Genomic DNA, 21,195 nt, shown 5'->3' on the forward strand with positions numbered 1-21,195 from the left:
TATCTATGTTCCCTCAGCCTGTCATGCTCCAATCACTTAGTTTCTACATATCCCAGAATACCTTTTGGTAGCCTCAAAGAACATCTCAGACTTGTAACATCTGGCTGGACGTTATAACGATGAAAATACAGAGGGGATCCTGGACAGTGGGGGCCCCAGGCAAAGAGGTCAATCAAGGCTTCCCTGCCTAAAGTTTGTTTTGACACCAAATCCTTTGCAATCTTCTGTCAACTCTCTTTACTCTTGTCACATGATAAATGAAATCTGACTTCTGCGACCCTGTCCTGTGACTCTGGTGATGCAAATTTATGATTAGTGTTCTCTCTCTACCTGTCTTTTACTGCATCGTGTATGAGAGTCGCAAACGTAATTTCATTGTACTTGTACAATGACAATAAAGATGTCTATCTATAAGTCCAATAGCAAATGCACAAAATAATCTAGCAGTTGTTATTAACTTGAGAGTGTTCTGCATCAGTGGATATATCCTTGATTAATTACTTAAAATGAATGCAACATAATGAAAAAGATCCTTTATACTGAGTAAGATTATTTCCCTATTAAACTTCTATTCCTAGTGGACCTGAAATCTTTATATTATGTCATGTTTTGCTAATTATTACTATGAATGACCAAAACGCACAAAAAACTGACCCAGTAATCCTCTGTATGCAGTGTGTTAATGCTTTAGGTTCTCTAGGAGACATTATATTGGAAATTCTTAATTAGTAATAACACCTTGAGATTTCCCATCTCATTTTCAAAAAAATAACAATATAAGCACAATATAAACCTTTTCTCTCCCTTGTTTGTGTCACTTCTCACAACCCTGCCCTGTTCTTTTCCTCTTTTCCTTTCTCAGCAGTGGCTCAGCTTTTAAAACTGTTGCCTCAAAATGAGATGGTCCTGGATATGAAGAAGCATAGAGAGACATGCCCCCCATACCAAGTGTCAACCCCCAGGTTCATAAAGCAGCTTCATCACGACTCTTTTCATCCCCACGTGCTCAACCCATTTTCATTCCTCTCTTCAACTCCCACCCCCATTATCCCATCATACATGACCCCTATCAACCTTCGGATCCTGGCAAAGGACCGTTTTTTCATCCCTCCCTCACTATCTAGTTTTAGTGTCAAATGAATACAGATTAAAGGTAAAAGGTCAGTTAGTCTCACTGAGAGGCCTTGACCATACACAAATGTTCACTTTTCGTCTTTTGGAAATGAAAACACGGTGCTCCATTAATTATGCTGTGTTGTATTACCATATATTACCCAGGTTATGCTTCAACAAATCTTTATTTAAAGGAGCTGTATGACACAAGCAAATCAATGATTCAGATTCTGAGGTGAGAGTGTCTGCAGTTCTCAACATGAAGGTGGTTGAAGTGGTGGCTTGCAGCTAAAAAGTGCCAACAGGGTGAACAGTGCTAACAACAGCAACAGTGCTGGCAGAGCTAATGGTGTTAACCAGGGGTGGAACTGAAGGGTGGGTGCTAGGCTTTTGCGGAAGTGCAATCGCCGTTATCAGTGGTTACATGTTTACATTATTGTAAAACTATTATTGTTAAACATTGCAGCTGTGCACCTATGATGGGGATGATGTGGGCGTGTCTCTGATGAGGTTGCGAGGGAAGTAGTTGCAGCCAAAGCTTGCTGATGCTCGCATCTTTTTTCTGCCGCATTACCATGTTTCATCTAATTTAAGATCCATGAGATGGATCCGAAAAGCTCTTTCATGAGGAGCAAAAGTCTCAGCCACACCTGACAGGAGCCTACTGTGGTGAGCCATCACACAGCCCACGGCAAGAATACCTTGAAACAGATTATTAATTTGGCCGAAGCAATTGTCTGAAATGTCATTCTGAGACAGTGAGGGAAACCAGCAAAAAACCCAACACACCCACTTTGTTACTACTATCAGCTGAAAGATCTAGTCAAGATACTAGAGCATGGGGCGTCAATGTCGAGTTTGAGCTCCTGCTCAGCAACTGAAATGATCTCTCCTCTGATGGCGTTTAAACTTGAGTAGCTTCCAGCAGGCCTCATAGGCTGGTGGCTGATTAAGACAGCTCTTTACTAGGTCAGCGCGGAGGCACTGATGAGGTTCTGAAATGGCGACTCCATCCGTGGAGAAAGCTGATCTGCGGGCATTTGCCGTTGCTGAAGAGATATACTGTGGGGTCCACACATATGGTGCAACCCAATAAACTGGCTATGTTTTCACCATTTTCAGTGGGAAAATGCATGCTTGTGACTGGAGAAAAGAAACTGCCCATAGTCGCTGTATGGCCACAGTGCAGACCAATGGCAATTACTAAGCCAGTGGGATACACATTACAGACACAGGTAACCACATGCACACACCGCTAGACCATCTACCACACCAATGAACAAGAGATGCTGTGATTACAATCCACACCAAGAAAGTGCAACTTCATTTTCTCCTCAGCATGCCATTATTTCACTATATCTTAACATAGCAAATTGTTTTTTGCATCTATATTAATGTTCTGAGTCTCATAAAGAGCACCTCTGTACTGATTGAAGGAGAACATCAAAGTGATGTTAAACCATTCGACATTTAACAAATACTGATCATAGTGGTAGAAACGTATATCATAAAACTATCGATGAGTCACTGAAACCACACTGTGTTTCAGGAGGATGCAACCAACAACAGTGGTTACAAAGAGGTAACCCACAGCTACAACATGTGAGAAATTGATGCAGCACTTGAAAATGCTCTTGTGCTATTTCTGGCATACTTAATAAAAAAAAAACCACACTTTCTATGTCATATGTTCTTGAATCTGTTTGCAAGCACCTGGGGGGCACTTGAGAGCAATCGTATTTAAACTTAGAGCACCTATTTTAAGGAAGCAAGGTCAAGGGTGGGTGCTGATACAAGACTGTTGACTGTTGAGTTTGCAATCAAACTGCTCTTCTTGTTTTGTACTTGTCTTTATGGTCTGAATGTAAATTTGTGTTTGATGTATCTAAAATCTGAAAGTCAAAATCAGTCTCAAGGATGTAATTAGGACTTTGTGGGATATGTGATTGTCCTCAGGACACAGAATACTACTGGTTTCCTTCCTGCTAGTTTGCATTCACAAAGCTCCCTGTGAGTAAACTGGCTCCTGATTACATGGCAAGACTGAAGGCAAGCAGAGCTCTGAGATGCCAGGTACTGAATATTAAAATAGGGATTATACATGGAAAAAAAAGGACATGATGAATAGATTTTATAATGGTAACAATAATAACTAATAATAGGTGTTTTTCTAAGAGAGAGAGAGAAAGGCGTTAATTTAAGTCCAAATGCTAGCCACAGTCCACCCATTTCTTTAATTTCCCAGCCCATTACCATTTTCCACATTTTGCACTAATGCACTAAGTCAATCATAGGTCCTCACATGAATGTGTGCTAAATTAGTAGCAAACTATTTTTTCTTCTTCAAATCGCATCCACTCTGCCATCAGAGGATGAAATACTTAAAATGCACATTTCACCTTTTTTCATCTTCTACTAACAAGCGCTGAGTGCAGAGATGGAAAATGTGTGGCAAACATAAGGTGATGTAAGGTCTCCCCAATGACAGTAAAGGAAATATACGTCCATGCCAGGCTTTAAACAAATGTAACCCCGCCTAGATTTACACAGTTCTTTACAGTCGCCGCGTCTCCTGCCTCCGTCAGTCGCGAAGGTAACTCCGTGCGTAAAGCTCCAGGACACCACACAGACACCGTACAGTTGCAACCTCTGCTTCACTTCTCTGACGACCGAAACGGGAGAAAATCTTTCCTTGAAATTTCCGCTAAACAACCGATAAACAGTTAATGGTTTAAAGCAGTTTTATTTGTATTTTTGGCGCTCACTGGTGAAGTTCTTTTTCCATCATTTCTCGTACCCGAGCCGCGGCACCGATCTGATTAAATTAAAAAGAGTAAACAATGTGCACAGCAAATGAAGAATACAGTAGGAGCTAACTGTGGATTCTCTTGGATTTAATAGCCGGTGTCTGTAAAAACAAAGATTCAGTCAAACTTATGGCGTGAAGGTAAGACAAACCTTTTTTTTCCTATTTTTTGTACCCAAATTTAGGAACCCAAAAATTACGCAAAACAAAACAGAATTTATGCCTGTCAATTTATGCTACTAAAATTTGTCCTGTGTCATACACGTTAAAGTAATTTTATCCAGCAGCAATTAGTGATCCGGTACAGTCCACCTAATAGGAGATCCCGTGATACAGAGTGATTTATTGGTTGTGATTGCACCGATATTAACTTTCAAGGTTAATTTGCTGTTGTCTTACTATTTTTCGCTTCACCATGACGCGGTTGTTTGTCCAAATGAACAGTCCGTTTCTGTGAACTGGTGAATGTGAGCGCGTAAACGCACAAACAGTGAAAGTGTCTCACATACGCAGCTGAAGGGCTGATTTTTTTGTATAGCTGGTCGATTGTTTACAGTATTGATCCTGTTTAGCCTTTGGTGTAAGACAACTGGAAGCAAACATTTGCTTTCCGCTGCAATCTAGTACAGGAAAAAGTGCTCTAAGTGAGCTGTAGTTTAATTCTTGTCATGTGGCAGCGTGCCCATGTCAAGATGTCCCTTTTCCATCCCGCAGAGCGCTGATTTCAGATCTGTTTGTGCCTTCCCGTTTGTAATTAGCGCTTGGCTCTCCAGAGGCAGCGCGTTCTCGGCACAGCGCTTCGCAGGGCAGGTGACGGCTGTTCTGGCTGCACACCCTGTCCTGTATCCTATCAACCCTCGCTGAGCAGCTTTAACAAGTTAACAACAACAGCAAATATAAATGAGGTGAAAGGAACGAGGTGGTTTATATGCAGCTGTCCTGATTAACCTGTGTAGGCTAACAGCTTGTCTGTGATTGTTACACTGAGTTTGTAGTGGCATTTTATGATTTATGTCTTGTAATTGCTAGTATATTTAGCCTGATATTGCTGTACTGTTTTTGTGTTGTGATATACAGTGCGTTTGGCCCCTTCCAAGCTTTGCAGATTTACAGCAGATTTTAGTGTGTGTGTGTGTGTGTGTGTGTGTGTGTGTGTGTGTGTGTTGGGGGGGGTTCTCGTAAGGATCGTTATGCAACATTATGCTTGGTTTGCCATTTTCCAAATAACATATGGCAGTGATAATTACAATACTGATATCAATGTGCAGCTAAACTCACTTTTAATGAGTAACTGAAGACAAAAAGGGAAAAGGAGCACAAAACATTACCAAACCCTCAATAATAACTGATAACTCGAGTAAAAAAAAAACATCAGCAGCTGTGCTATACAACAGCAGGTTTGGATCTGTGGTCATAACACCCTGTTGTGAAATCATGCAGTCACTAAAATGGACACTGCCAGGTTTTATATGACCAAGAAAGGAGGTTATGTCAACTCCAATTGGGCAGAATTAATAATGTTAGTGCTTTCTTAATTGAGGGAAGCTAACATTTAATCCCCAGTGCAAGCATCTTTAGCCTAACACCCAAATATCTGCTAAGACCTGATGCTGTGCACATTTACTGTCTATTCAGTGACAGTCTCCAGACGCGCACATTGTTCATCCATATGGATTCTACATCTTCCTGTTTCTGATCTGTCACACCTCGCTGTGAAGAAAACAACATCGCCAGAGCTGCCTGATGCAGCGCTTGTCAAGTCCAGCTGTTTGACACAGACAGCTTCATTGAATCAAATCTCCTTGATTCTTCCAGACAACTGGCCTTTTAAAAATGGATATTTGTCTCAGAATATAATACTTGAAATAGAATCAAGAAAAGATACTGACAAAGAGGACTCTGCTATCGCTTTGCTTTGTGAGAGATTAGCTTACATGGAGACCTTTACATGAAGGTGGTACACGGTCTTTAAGTGAATAAGGCACACTATCAGCAGGGGTTGGAAGCCAAATCACTTGATGCAGCCGGTCAGTCAATAGTGACATTTAAATTCAACATACTGCTCCCAAGAGAACTGGCGTGTAAAAAAACAACACCATGCCACAGCCTCTGCTTATACATTCAGTTACAAACCCTAACAAATGTTATTTGTTTTCAGGGTTTTGGCACTAAAATTGATCAAGTCTGTGAAATTACGACCTCATTTATTCAACAGACACTCTCAAGAAGAGATCCAGTCTCCACAGAAATCCCATATGCACTGGACTGTGGTGAAACCACAAGAATCAAGTACCAAATCATTTAAAATCGAAGCATTAACTTCAGTTTTACAAGATGCTACAAAAAGCAGCACAATATGACTGTTTTTTTTTTTTAATAATATCTATTTTTTTCCTTTGTGGAGGCCACAGTGGGATATTACACATTTAGGGAAAAAGGTAAACTCTCAAAGTTAGTGTTAAATAATGATGTCCTACATGCCTTAATGCAAATTAATGATGTTGGTTTCCTACATGCTTTGATACTTAGATGATATCTGTGATGCTTTCAGAAAAGTTAAATCATATATTTGTCGAGGTCAAGCATGGATAACATGGCTGGTACAACAGACCCAGAATGTACAAAAACAGTGGATGTTTCTCATAGTTTGGTCCATAATAATGACTAAAAATGACAAATTGACCAGAATAAACAAAAACAGCAAGGGAATGGCCATAGGAACTTCAGTGACCTTTGCGTGTGGTTCTGTCTGACACATAGGTGAGCTTAGATGAAATATAAATAGTTTACCTTTTCAGCAGAGCCTAGATTACAAACTGGAAGCCCCAAATCACAACAGTCCCTATTTATAGAGCACTTTCCAAATTCTACATTAACAAGTGCTTCACGTTCAACCAAAATAAAACAGACAATTCATAAACTCATCAGATTTTAAAAGAAAACAGACGAAAACACTGGTGTATAAAACCCACAACCCAATCGCCTGAAAAAATGATGGTGTTGAACGTTTCTGTAAACATTGATACATTTTGCACTTTTCGGGGGACACAATTGCAACAGGAAAAGTAGCAATGTCTCTGAAAAATAATCGCTTTTCAGGCCATAACCCCAGCAGGAAAGGCTGTGATGTCTCTGTAAAAAGCAACTGCTTTTTGTGGCAGGGGATGCTTCCAAACACCCATGTTTGGGGCCCAAAGCCATTGGAAAAAAAGGCAGGACTCAGTTTTGCTGCTGATTGGTGTCGAAATCTGCATCTTAGCAGCCATCACTTTAGAAACATTTATATAATGCTTATGAAATGTGCAAATGTAATGTATTCATGGTATACAGATACATACAACATTTTTTTTCTGGTGACTGGGCTGAAAATCCAATACAGTGTAGGAAAGGGTAAGAATAGCAAAAGAAAACATATTTTAACGGATTGAAAAGGCAGTTCAATGGATATTAATACTCAAGTAAAATCAGGAAGGGCTTTCCAATAAAAGTATGCTTTAAGGAGGGACTTATTGAGATCACTGACTCAGCCAACCTGATTTCTTCAAGCAGATTGTTCCAGAGCCTCGGGGGCCCGGACAACAAACACTCTAGTTTTCAGAGATCTCAAACTATGCTCAATGTGGTTCAAAGAGGTCGGAGAAAAAACAGGGATAACAGCCTTTAAGACCCATAAAAGTAATCGGTAAAAATTTAAAACATGTTCTAAAACATACTAGGAGCCAGTGATAAGAGGACAGTCTGAATTAATACATTTTTCATCCAAACATACACATAGCATAGACTCCGCTAACAAGCAGTGGGATCATTGTATATCTCAGTAATATTGCACAAGGCACATGTAGCTGTAACGCAGCTCCTCCTGTTTGTCTTACAGTACGTGTATGATCGTCACGTGGCTCAGCAGCCCCATTGTATTTTGACAAGTAAATCATTTAATTGTATTGGATCTCTGAGAATGTATCCAACTGGCCTACATTCTCTCTCTCTCATGAAACGCATTCCCTAGCATGTCAAATACATCAACACTCGAGGGACCAGCACCATCACTGAAAGGATGGAGGAGCCAATTAGGGTTCTAAAGCCAATAGGAGATCCATCAGGATCTGGTTATGCTCGACGATACAGTTATATGCTGAGAAAGTTGTGTCGGCAGGTTGGTCTGTCTGTCCATTAATGGTGTGTCCATGATATATATATCGATCCAAATGGTGTATATAAACAGAATGGAGCATCATGTTGGAGAAATAACCCTGGTGCTTTTTTGCAATGATAGTGGTTTTGTTTTCATGAAGTGCTAATTGTTCTTTGCTGTCACACATATTTTTATTTTTGAGTGCCTACATTGTGACACAGTGCTTTGCCTTCACAGCAAAGTTACATTCTAGTATCACTAACACCTTCACAAATTAATCTCATTGTTTAGAATATACGCACACTGAAATACATAACATTTATTAGGTGACTGACTTGCTGTTTAAAACAGACCAAAGTCACTTGCACACGCATAATGCTCTAGTATGCTGGATGGTGCACCATCACATATTTTTAATTTGAAACAACAACCCATTGGTCATTTGAGGCATGAGCAACAGGCAGTCAAAGCACAGGGTGTCTAGGAAGAGTGGAGAACCTTTCCATGACTATCTCACTGATCCACGGTGGAGCCAGTCACACACATACAATATATCCCCTGAGAGGTGTAAAAGTGCTTTAGCTTCAGTTACGCTACTTTGTCAGAGGGTATCAGGCACCCTCTCCTACAGCCACATATGTGTGCATGACTGCACAAGTGCGTTGAATGGGGACACGCAATGGATGTAATTGGACAGAGAATGTCCTAATTGGTTGTGACTCCTGTAGAGCTTGATAAAATATCAAAGCTAAATGATTTAAAATCTACTTCCAAGCCCGCGGGGAGATCCCTTGAATGTTCCAACGAGCAATCTGGACCAATGGGATGACAGACAATGTGCAATGATTGACGGGGTGACTATTAGAAGAGAGGGGGAGCAATAAGGATTAATAGCAAAAGTAGAAAGAAAGAACAGGATTTCCCTGGAGAAATGAAATTTCTTACCAATTATCATGATGTGTTAGGTGTTCGGTACCCTTAAACAGGAATGTGTGGTGAATTTAAGATTGTCCTCCAATAGACTACAAATTAAAAGTACTAGTTCCAGATCATTCCAGCTCCAGCATTGTCCCTGACACACATCGACCCTTAAGGTGTGGAAAGAAAAAATGTTAACGTCACTCACTCACAAGCTTTTTGCTTGGCTCTGAATCTCAGTCTTTAAAAGGCCAAGTAATTAAAAGGTGAACAAGAGATGAAGCAGGGCGATGTGTACGATTGAAGCTTGGCATGACATGACTTAATGTCTCACCTTGATCATTTTTTTCCCAACCTCTTGTGTCAAGTGCCATGTGAAAGCTGCTAAATAGCCTTTCAGTGGTAGGTTCCTTGACATTTTCTTCACTATTCTGGGAGAGTTTTGTTTTGTGAACAAAGCAAGCATAGATCCTCCTGTCTGTATGACCTTTTGGTCTCAGCTTTGATAAATGATTGTCTAATAAAATACTATTAATCTCTAAAAGTATCACAGCCATCAAAAAAACACAGCTTTGAAATAATCGCCTGAAAGGTTTTCAATAGATTAAATAAGTGTGTGACACTTGGTAACACGGTGATAAGTCATTTCTGGTTTTATAATATGTAGTAACATATGTAATATGTGATGTATGTATGTAATATATACTGTTAGTATAATGCTGTACTCACAATGTTAGCACACCATGAAAGCCTTGTTTACTGATATTTTTGCATTTAAATTGAAGTGAATAAAGGCTTTAGTTTTGTCTATGGTTGCTTGTATGGTGCAACGAGTGAAAAAGCAATCCTGCCGTTTCAATATACTTGCAGTTACTTTGAGTTCATTGTTTTGGCTCTCTGTTATACACAGTGAGGTTGGTTGCCACGTCCCTAAATAGTTAAATGAACGCTTTCTGTTTGGCATGAAATGAAACAGGAGAGGAATCAGAGGGACTACTGGCTGGTAAAGGAGGTCATCATGCATCAAACACCTTGTGATGTGCCTCAAGATTTTTTAAGTCAAAGCGGGGATTATAAAAGCTATGAATACTGGACTTAAAGGCATAGTTCACCCAAAAATCAAAAATACATATTTTTCCTCTTACCTGATGTGCTATTTTTCAATTTAACTCATTATGGTTTGAGTTGCCGAGTGTTAAAGATACTGGCCATAGAGATATCTGGCTTCTCTCCAATATAATAAAACTAGATGATGCACAAAGCACCCAAAAATACATTTTAAAAACTCAACAGCAATTTCTCTCTCCAGAACTGATGACCCAATCACCCAAAATAATCCACAGACCTTTTGCACATGCAGAGCGCCCATGTTGCCCTGTGTCTACTAAAAGGGAATTGTTTGCTAATGATATGGGGTTTTTGTTGATAGGTTTTCCTCTCTTGCACACCTCTCATTTTTTGCACACCAGCTTGAAGGCAACTGAAAAAAAAATCTCTTTCAAATATCTGATAAAAGTGACAACCACAAAATAACACACTGGTTTCCGTTGTCACTACCAATCTATATAGCCGTGTGACCTTTTTGCAAACTCACTTGTTGCTTCTTAAGTCTTATTGTAGTCAGTTTCCTGGTTGCAAAACTGGTGAAAGCGGCTGCTGAAAATCTGATTTTTTTTTTCTTCAAATTGGGCACGAAATCTTACACATACACGCATTACCCCTCACTGATACTGTATATTTCAACAGTTCTTATAAGCTTGTAGCATGCCATAACAGGACCCTGTATCCATGTGCAAAGTGGTGATACTCATGCAGATACTGCTGAGAACTTTTGTACTTTCTTGGAAGGGAAATTTTTACACGATATTAAGTAAAACTACCAGTTCGATTTAGGCATCATTACAAACTGCCACTAATAATACCTCACTAATCAGTGAAATTAGTTTGAGTCATTCTGCCCTTCCTCCTCCTTTGAATGCATCGCTGTATGATCACATTATTTATTAAAGCAGACACCTTTGCTGCACACATTTCAGCTGACCAAAGTTTTATGAAAGGACAAGAAATGCAACCAAGTTATGCAAAAATTTCACCTATTGGCACTGAGGGCTAAGAAGTTACAACATGTGACAAATAGTCTCTTATTTGACAGTGGGTGATGGTGATGCTGTGGTTTGGTCACAATTTGACCTCAAAAGAGTTAAAAGAAAGTGTGACTGTGCCAAACATAGAGGAGGGAGAATGTGATAAGAGAAAGACACAGATATTGCAGTATCTATACTTTTGGTATTGATGTGCTAATCACAAGTAGAAAGTACAAAGAATCAGCCCACTTCATTGTATCTCTGGTTGTGCAACAGCCAGCAGCGCCATCCAGGTCAGTGTGGGGATATGCAGGGTGATAAACTCCACGATATCACTGTGCCATAAGCTCAAACACAGATCAGACACGAAAAACTCAGTTTTTTTTTTATGTCACTTTTTTTTCATATACAGCAGTTGTTGCAGACGGGTACAGTGAGGCAGCACTTGATTTATCTGGTGGGTTACAAGCCTCTGTTGAGCTGGCAACGTGTGTAAGGTTGCTGTGTCTGGATGTTTGTGTGTGCACACACCTGCACTCATTCCTCTGTGTGTGTCTGTGTGCCTCATGGTTTGTAGTGGAAAAGCTGTTGTGTGTGTGTGTATGAAATATGCGACCTCACAAGAGACAAGACCGGTTGTTAGGTCGGAGCTTCCCTCCGACCTAATGAGGTCGATGGAGGCTTGTTACCAACCTCCCTCTCCTCTCCTTCCAGTGGGCAGATTCTCTACCATTTTTAACATTATGGCTTGATTTGAGTAGGTATTAGCTGACATTGCCACTACAATAACCTTTATGTTGTACTGTATCAATAACACTGATGCATTGAATTTGTACCCTGAAGGCTTTTGCCTTTGTGCATGATGCATCAGTGCCTTTTATTTAGCCCTTTATGTCCGTCTTCCTTTCTCTCAACATGGCCTGTCTCGATGCTTCCTGGAGGGTCTTCAATATTTCATTTGTATTCACCTCTTTCTGACAGCATCTCCACACTGAAAGTCCCATGTCAGTGTTAAAATGTGTACTCTTGTTTCCAGGGATGCATGTTACTGCATGTATCAGTCAAATACATGACTGAGTGGTCCCTAATGTACGATTTTATAAGTAAAGTCAGGGACTTCAACATTTTGACACAACACACTGTGCCTTCTTCTATTTCCTCATATTCCTCACTTTCCATTTAATATAAAGGAATGCAACCCACTCTCAGCAATGGCACCTCTAGTGGTTGTAGTAATTATTACAGGAGATGTGATGTAGCATAAAAGCGACAAAGGCTAAGTACAAATATAGAAAGCTGTCAGTGGGTCAAAGAAACAGAGGACTTTCACCTAGGGTACGAGAAGTTTGGGTCCCAAAGTCAACAATGACTTCTTTTAATAACAGCGTTACCCAGTATGCTTGTATGTGTAGTGTCACAGCTTCATCTATATGTCCTCTAAAAACTAATTCAGATGCCTTGCATTAGTAGACATTTCTAATGTGTTATCTTTCAATTTTTTTTGTTTACCTTTATACAGAGTTGTGATGCCTTATTTAGTTTTGTCAGGCTTGCTTGAGGTCCAGTGGCTTCTATGATAATCAAAATAACTCAGTGTTATTCAAACACATTAAAAGGCCTTTATACTTAAAACCAAATTCTTAAGAGGCAAAATCTAATGAAATTATAAGCAAACCCCATAGCCTTATACTATACTGTAAATGTTCAACAATAGAGAAATGTCTTTTGTTGGCGTCTTCCCGCCTCAACCTGTGTACATTTGCATCTATTAATAGGCTGGAGCACCAAGGGAACTGTAGTCCTATAATTATATAATTTTATATGATCTACAAAAGTCACCACTAGGTGAAAATAGTCTTTTACTATTTAGATGAAACAAATCAGTCTCTAGTATGCAGCTTGCAGTTTTAGTGATGTATCTGATGTATCATATGTGACATGCGTTAGATTTTTTTTTTTATTTGTACAGGCCAGGAATCAAAAACAAGATCAGGTGTCTGTTACAGATATAACTGGCCTGACTCAGTTAAAAGCTGCAGCAGGTACCTGTTTAGTAGCACAAAACCCCATAACAGTACAAAATAAAATGAAAACAATCAACAGAAACAAGACAACAAAAAATAGGTAGCAACTAGACATTTCAGAGGAGAGGTCTGAAGAGGCGTGAGCAAGATGGCATGAGATTTGAATCAGCTGTTGCAGATATGTCCTATTAAATAGTGTTTATTTGTTTGCTTGAATTGAGTAATATAGGTTCAAATGAAGGTTAGTGACAAAAGCACCGAATTGTTGCCAACCCATGATAGTTTTGGAGCAGAACTACAACCATTTCATGACATTAAGCATGTGTTTAAAACTTAAAACTACGTCGTTTGGGGACCAGTCAAGTAAATTGTTTTTGAAGTCAATTTAATTAATTATTTATTTAATTTATAATCATTGTAAGCAACACTTTCTTTCTTTTAATAAAGATAATGGCATATCACTAAGAGCACAACAGATTGTAGCTGCAAGAGTGCTTTTATACGTTTTATCTACAAAGGGAAAAGCAGCCTACAATGTAGTTATAATGAATCAATCACCATCTTTCCAGTTTACATATTAACTATTTTCCCTATTGCAGAAAGGTGCCAATCTAACCCAAATGCACCTTTGCATAAGGCAGATGTCACAAGAAAATATTTCGTAATTGTAAGTACGGAGAGAAAGGAGACATAATTGCAATGCCATGATAATGACACTGTAATTGCTACTCTGAATGAGCAGGTCTATTTTCAGCACAGTAAAAGTCATAGCAGCTACCACCTACACAACCAGCCTGAAGAAAGCAGCTCCACAACTGTGATGAGTTGCCTCCTCACTCACACAGCAACAAAAGCAAGCCATTTTACGAGAAAGGGAATTCACAAGATAGCCATTGACTTTGCCAACATCAATGATTTTGATCTGCCATGTAAGAGTGGCTGTAGCAGATAGAAAACGAATAGGAATGAATGCTATCGCAGGGAAGAATCAAACACTTTGACAGTATTGATTGAGTGGTATCAGCTTAAGGTTTTGCTTCCTCTTTAAATAGGCTGATTCTGGGAAAAAGACTGACTGTTGCTACCGCCAGAGAGGGTTAGCAGAACTAAGTACCTTATCTGTACCATTAGAACTCTTGTCAAAAACCCAAACAAATTTGATTTATAAATGAATTATTAGTAAGCACTTTCATCTGGTTTCATTCAGGATAATTGCTCTTCGAAACAAGTTATAAATGGAAGTTTTCACATTTAAAACACATTTCACATTATCATCAGAGCATTTCAAACAACGCCCAAAAACGCAAATGGAGAGCAAAGAGCAAAACAACACTAATGAGATGTATCGTGTATTGTATCGTAAATGGGGTGTTTCTGATCTACTGCATGCTATATGTGTTGTTTGTGTGCACAGTGTGAAACTCTTTCTGTGCATGAGTGTATGTTTCTGTGTGTTTCAGGGAGTTTAGCAGTCAGATTTCAGGCCTTTGGAATAGCAGTGACTCAGTAAAACTGAATTGCTGATTAAATGGGGCTTATTGTAAGATTAACAGCACGGTTTATTGCAAGGTTTAATAAACGGATGACTGCATCGCTGCTGCATGATTGGATGAGATTAGTACTCAACAGCAACAAGGAACAGGCCTGTTTATTAGTTTTTCTCTGCCTGATGTTAGTTCACAAACCTTTCAAAATGTGAAAGATTAGTTTGCAATTACAAAACAGTTGTTGTGTATGAAGCCGCTTTAATAAGATTACATCCAAAAAATAATTCAGTAGGTTTTACAGTAATATAATATACTCACAGGGAAAGTAAAACAAGAACAATTTCTGTATATATAGGGAAATTAAAAAGGCATTATGGTTCAACTATTTTAATTAGAAGATTTTTTTTTAATTGCTGGGTAAAGTCATGCCTATTTTTCTTTATCAGTAGTATATTAGTGTATCTCCTAATTGTTTTATAAGTGCCCCATTATGAAAGAGTCATTACACCCAGGGCCGGCTCTAGCCATTTTGGTGCCCTAGGTGAGATTGGGATTGGATTGGAATCTCCCAACCCCCCATGCACGCGCCAATTACAACAGGTAACAAGCTCTAACTGGAACATTAAGCTATAATACTAATTATGGAAACATTTCAGTGTATCGGAGACACTGAGATTTACACTATAAAATTTGCCGGATGTGGTGATGCTGGTGGTGTCTGCTGCCTGACCTGCAGCAGCTGGATTCAAACATACAGTAAATCCATACTGTTACACCACTGCATTAAGTCTGTTGTTTCATTATACTTAATGTAAAGCAGGCACTGTATAAATTATTAGTAATAACAACAACAAACCTCACAAAATTATTCAGTAATAATAACAACAACAACAATGATAATAACAACAGTTACTCAGAGACCACAACTAATTGGCTAAATTTACATGCTTCAGAAAGGGTAGATGGCAGATTAGAAGGCCCTTCTCCAGCAGCTGCTGGGAGCTTCTGCAAAAATCACCAGAGTGCATCTGGACAGTTATAGAGTACATCAGCCAATTACTGCACAAGCAAAAACATGTACCTGCAGCAGACAGTGTGCGACAAACACCTGCTGCAGTGCATCAATTATTTTTCAGTTGTGATTATTCATTTATAAAACAAAAGAGGACGCACCACAATTAAACAGTAACACATGCCCAACAGTGAGTAATTATTTGTCCATATTGGTAAGCTAATTTCAGCACAGTGTCTAGCACACTTATTGGGTATAAAGAGCAACACTAAGCAGCCAGCAGCAACAATTAACTATATAAACTACTGGCTTGACATTCAGATGACTCATAAACATTCTTTAGTTCTCAGCAGCTATCATAGCATCATTATCTAGCTTTGCTTGATTTAACTTAGATAGCTAGTACAAATGAAATGTTTTCACACAAAATAGCCTTTTTAATGTTATAAAAGAAAACATACCTCTGTATTTGGATCTCTTTCCTCCTCCTCTATTCTTAGTTTTCTAAATTGCAAAACCTGAAAGTTTAGACCTTTTTTTAAATTCTTTTTTTTTTTTTTTAAATGAAAAACAAAAAAATGCACACGTAAATAACTTATAACCTTCCTGTTGACACGTGTCAGTCAGGCTTCTCTCCCTCTCTGACCTGAGGTGCCCACCAGTAACTCATCCCCGACTTTCACTTTCAAAACGTGGCGCTGTCAGTGCTCACAGTGCAGGCTGGTCAGGGACAGGTCAATAATGAGAAACAACAGGGGCGCTGAGTTTATGATTATTTCTCTCCTTATTTGTTCATTTGTTATTTTCAAGGCAGAACACAAGGAAATTTATTTTTAGCACAACCAGTGGCGCCCCTCCAACGTGTGGCACTCTAGGTGACCGCCTTTATCGCCTATGCCAACATGGTAGCTAGTAAACCATAACAAACTACAACCACATATCTGCCAAATACCCAGAAGAAAATGACAACATTTTAAGTTTCTGTGGTAGCATGAAAGCATTGCATTTATATTAAATATATATGATATTGTTTGTAAAGTGACTTTATACATACGCTAAAGTTATCATTGGGTGGTGGAGGATATTTGATGGCATGTCACCTAGATGAGATGCCTGCCAAGCTGCAGGCTACTGTTTGAGACCGACAAACAATAAAAGCGGTTGTAATTTAGTGAGTCATTGCTGTGTTCCCCCTGGCTTTTTAGGCACCAAATATGGATGTTTGTAGCGATCCATCACTGTTTTTCCAGCAGTTTTTTAGGTACAAAAAGCAGTTACCTTAACTGAGATATAGCTGCTTTTTAAACCAAAATGTGATATTTTCCTAACCATAACCAAGTGGTGATTGTTCCTCAACGTAACCTTACTCTAACCACAGTCTTGTTGAAATGTAAAGTTTTAACATATCTGCTACATAACAATGTACGAATCAAAGATTTGCATTAATGCTCAATGCCAAAATTTTTCTGGTGATTGGTTTTCATATAGTCATACTGTTAATAAAATAATGATAGTTAGTTATACTTATGCTGACAGATCACAAGACTCAATCTCTATAAGTATTAAGACACGTCAATGGTCAATGCTTTGTAAATGTTTGTATCAGGTATTGCAAGCTTCGGCTGTTTCCTCTTGAAATAGTTCATTTTATCTGATGGAAGATAGAAAACCCTACATGGAAGACAAGTAGTCACTGGGTACAAGACAAACACTGCTTGTGCTTTTTATCTGTATTTGTTGGACAGTTGAGGCCTGGGTGCTCACCATTCTCCAGAGAAAAGCCTTGTCACTACTGTGGAAATCCAGGATAGCCAGATAATGCCTCCTGCTTTGATAGATCGGTGCTGGGGTCACCTGGGAATAAGAGGATGCGGTTGGATGTGAGACTGAGGGATTGTGGCTAGAATATGAGGTCAGGCTATTTAAGGATTATATCCAGGACAGGTCAACTGCTCACAATTCAGAGGTCACTTGGTTGGCTACAGCACTATTAAAACTGTTTAATGATGAGAGATGGATTCACTGCACAATAGCTGCAGCTCTTAATCCATCTGTTTAAAAAAATAAAACCTTTGCATGACTATGAATATGTATAAAGACTTCCCTTTGCACGTCGCGCAATCATCTCTCAGTGTGCTTATATTATCACAGTTTCTTACTTTTTATCAGGTGCTGTGTAAGTGACAGTAACTAACTGAAGTGTTTTCAAAGCTACACAGCTTCCAGTGTACACAAATTGATTAAACTCAATCCAAAATTTTAAGTCACTGCCTCTATAATAGGAGTGTAAATACATTTATGCACTGTAATCCATCACTTTAAGGACTAGCCATACCCGGTGAATGCAAGCAGCCTCTCTAAGAGCTCATCCTCATGGTAAAGTAGCTTTGAATTCATGTTTTAACTAATTTTGGTAGTGAAATTGACCATTTGCTAAGCCCCATCCCCATAGTAAGTGCTGTTAATCCTATTAGGCTTCCATGCTAGGATGTGGCATATGTGGTTTGCAGTGGAAACAGTCTTTTTCATGCACCTAAGCACCAGTTTTGTCATTTGACTAATGACTTGCTGGTTCACTGGCTTCTCGTTGCTTGTAGCAGTTCTCAACCTTAAATTGCTTCCCTGGATCCAAGGCTGCTGGGTGGGAGATTGGATCTCGTAAGACAGTAGTTGGTGGTTTATGTCATGGGAGTTTGCATAATAGCCATTCCAGTATCATAAGGTCACTTGGTGACCACAAGTTAAAATTGGTTAAATGTTATTTCTTTCTCCTCTTATTGCATTGTCTGCATTATCTTTGATTGTTTTGTTATGTTTTGTGTTCCAGATTAAGTGTAGTATGTTCTCAAAATAAGGGGTGAAAGTTATGTTTTCTAGGATAGTGAACGGCATGACCCACCTACTCAAGTCTTATTCTGCCTCTGATTTGCTTACATTGACAATCTGACCTTAAACCTAACCAATCTCACTCATTTTGCCTAAAACCACCGAATGAAACAAGCATTAGCCAATCAGAGGAGGAGTAGGGTGGACCATGCCATTGTCATCCTAAGAAATGCAAACTTGTGTCCTATCCAACCTCAGCAGGCAGGTGGCTGTCGACTGTTCTTGGCTTGATTAAGCTCACCCGGGCTTTCCTGGCTTTTAAAGCTACTCCATGTGTTCGTCCTCTCCCTCTGTTTCACCGTCATACAGCTGGCCTCCACTTCACAGCACACATGCCACAGATCCATACACTACTGACATTGCTGCACACTCCATTGTTAATTTGAGATGACCCTAGTTTTAATGAATTAAGTCTAACCTCTAGTAGACTCCTCCTTATCACATATTCTTATCTTGTTTGTGACATGAGACCAATGTAACGCTATCTCAGGTAAAGTTTTATTTGAGTTCGCTATCCCATGTCCAATGGAGAGCAGGACACTAATGCTCACCCTAACATAGTAGCATTAGGACATGCTTTCACACAGTGGATGATCCGTCACAAACTTTTTTAACTAACTCTACATAATGTAGTTGGCTAATAATAGTATCTTTGCAGTGATTCTTGGTTATAAATGGAGGTGTGAGGTTTGTTAGCTGGGCATTGCCAAACTTTGCGGCCTCCATTATTACAGACAAATTCACAGTTTAATCTGTTCCTCGTGCTTTTTCTCTGTTGTTTTAAAGGAAAAGTCCATTGGTAGCTGGTTTGCAATACTAGCCACAGTACATAGAAATAACATGGTGATTTTAGAGGGTGTACTTTTGATGACTTTTTGGTATTACCTGACAGTTTCACCCTTTTTGAAACAAACAGTATCCACTTATCCACTGATTTTCAATCAGCTTTGCATCATAACAATGTGGGTAATATGTGTAAATGAACGATGGTAAACTTTCCACCATCTTAGGGCCCATCTTAGGTCCCAGACCTCAATGCTCATTTCTCAGCTCAAATCCACTTTCACTAGCTTTAGGGCTATGGATGTAAAGAGAACTTGATACAGCATTAGTGGTAGGACCCCATTTATTCCTATGAAAGTTGCTTGATGGCGCATGAAGCCAAAAAATTGCAAGCACACCAGCGCATTCTGTCAGCTTCTATGAATAGGGATAAAATAATTGAATCGTTGGGTTCTTTTGGACATATGTTATTAGACTGAATGGATCATATTCAGATACTAAAATTAGTCATCATGCGAGACTTGTGATGCTCAAAAAAATGTGATTTTCAGACATCTCTTTTATAATGCCAGTCTATGATAAAAAGTCTGTTTGGGCCCCAGTTGTGTTTCCTAGGATAGTAAAGGTATGATCTACCCTGCCGTATAGAATAACAGGCCTAACACCATAACTCTGACCCAATAAGGAAAACCCTAAACCTGACCTGGAAAATGCAAATTTTCTCACCTTCTGAATTCAGAAGTTGTAATTCCACTGTTTGGCCATTACAAAAAAAGGCTTCAAAGCCAAGCAAACTTCCTGAGCGCCTGATCACAACCACCAAGCTTACATTGCGTCACCCAGCATTAGCATTTGTTGGTCTATTGCAGGCAGGTTGGTCTATTCCGGCAGTTGATTCTGTCTCTTAAGCAAATGCCATTGCTCTTTTTCTTTGTTTTCTCTGGTCATGTAGACCCAGTCTCAGAAGTATTTTTCCGCATAGAAAGCCTAGTTTTATGAAAAGACCTTATCTCCAACGGTAACATATTTCTTTAACATTCCTCGCATTTATGTATTTCTGTATTGCACACACAAAAAAAGCAGATCATTTTAAACTAACATTGTAAGAGGACCAGCAAAAATATATCTAAAAACATTCCTGTAACAGCCACCAAAGCATTTAGAACATATGCATTTTGTTTTAAAAAGTCAGGGTGCTTCCCAAACAATTATGCATAATTCACCAGTGTTTGAAAAATGGACTAAAGGAGTATTACAGTTATGTCCTGTCGTTGCTTCAGACAGTTTATCTGCACAAGTGTTAAGAGTGCTTGGAGCCCAAATTGCCCTTTTATGACCACAAACTTTGCAAGTCCATAATTCTAAATATTCTCATGGTGTGTTATTACAACAGGCTGTTTTGTGACTTTGCTATACTGCATCAAAGAAAGTCTGGGCTGCTGTTTTGTTCATTTATACCAAGAACAATACAATACAAAAAACTGTGGCCTTTAAAATCACTTTGGATTTGAAGCGAATGTTGAAATAAAGTGAAATCACATTAAATAGAACAAAGACTGCACAAAAAATACACTAGTATTAGTAGTATAGTATAGTATAATACTAGTAAACACTAGTATTATCATGTTTAATCAGTGCATGCATGTTTGTGCTTTTTATGTGTCCTGAAATTTCTACATTTCTTGCTGAACATTAAGTTTAACTATTATTTCAAATGTTAATTCCCATGCATTATAATATGTCGGACTGTGTGATACATTTATTGACTTTACACTTCTCCAATTTACTGGCAGCAGTCAGCACCCACACACTCTCCCTGAAAAAGATCCAACAGTTGGAGTCAAAATGATAATAGTAACCACACATCCACAATTTTATCGCACATCAAATAACTGATGCAACTAGTGCAACAATTTTCACATTATTTAGGCAACAGTAGTCCATATAATA

General features: G+C 39.0%; 1 protein-coding gene across 1 annotated transcript in view; it reads left to right on the top strand.

Annotated features, from left to right (window-relative positions):
* The first annotated feature begins 3,695 nt into the window (after window positions 1-3,695).
* The window catches only part of drd2a (dopamine receptor D2a), a 59,620-nt gene continuing 42,120 nt past the window's right edge, over window positions 3,696-21,195 (top strand). Inside the window, exon 1 of the mRNA XM_042486717.2 lies at window positions 3,696-4,060. The gene's annotated coding sequence lies outside the window, so the exon portion shown is untranslated. The remainder of the gene's footprint in view (window positions 4,061-21,195) is intronic.

Source organism: Plectropomus leopardus, chromosome 6 (genome assembly GCF_026936395.1).
Source record: "Plectropomus leopardus strain MGB_pleo_1.0 chromosome 6, ASM2693639v1, whole genome shotgun sequence".
Lineage (NCBI taxonomy): Eukaryota > Metazoa > Chordata > Actinopteri > Perciformes > Serranidae > Plectropomus > Plectropomus leopardus.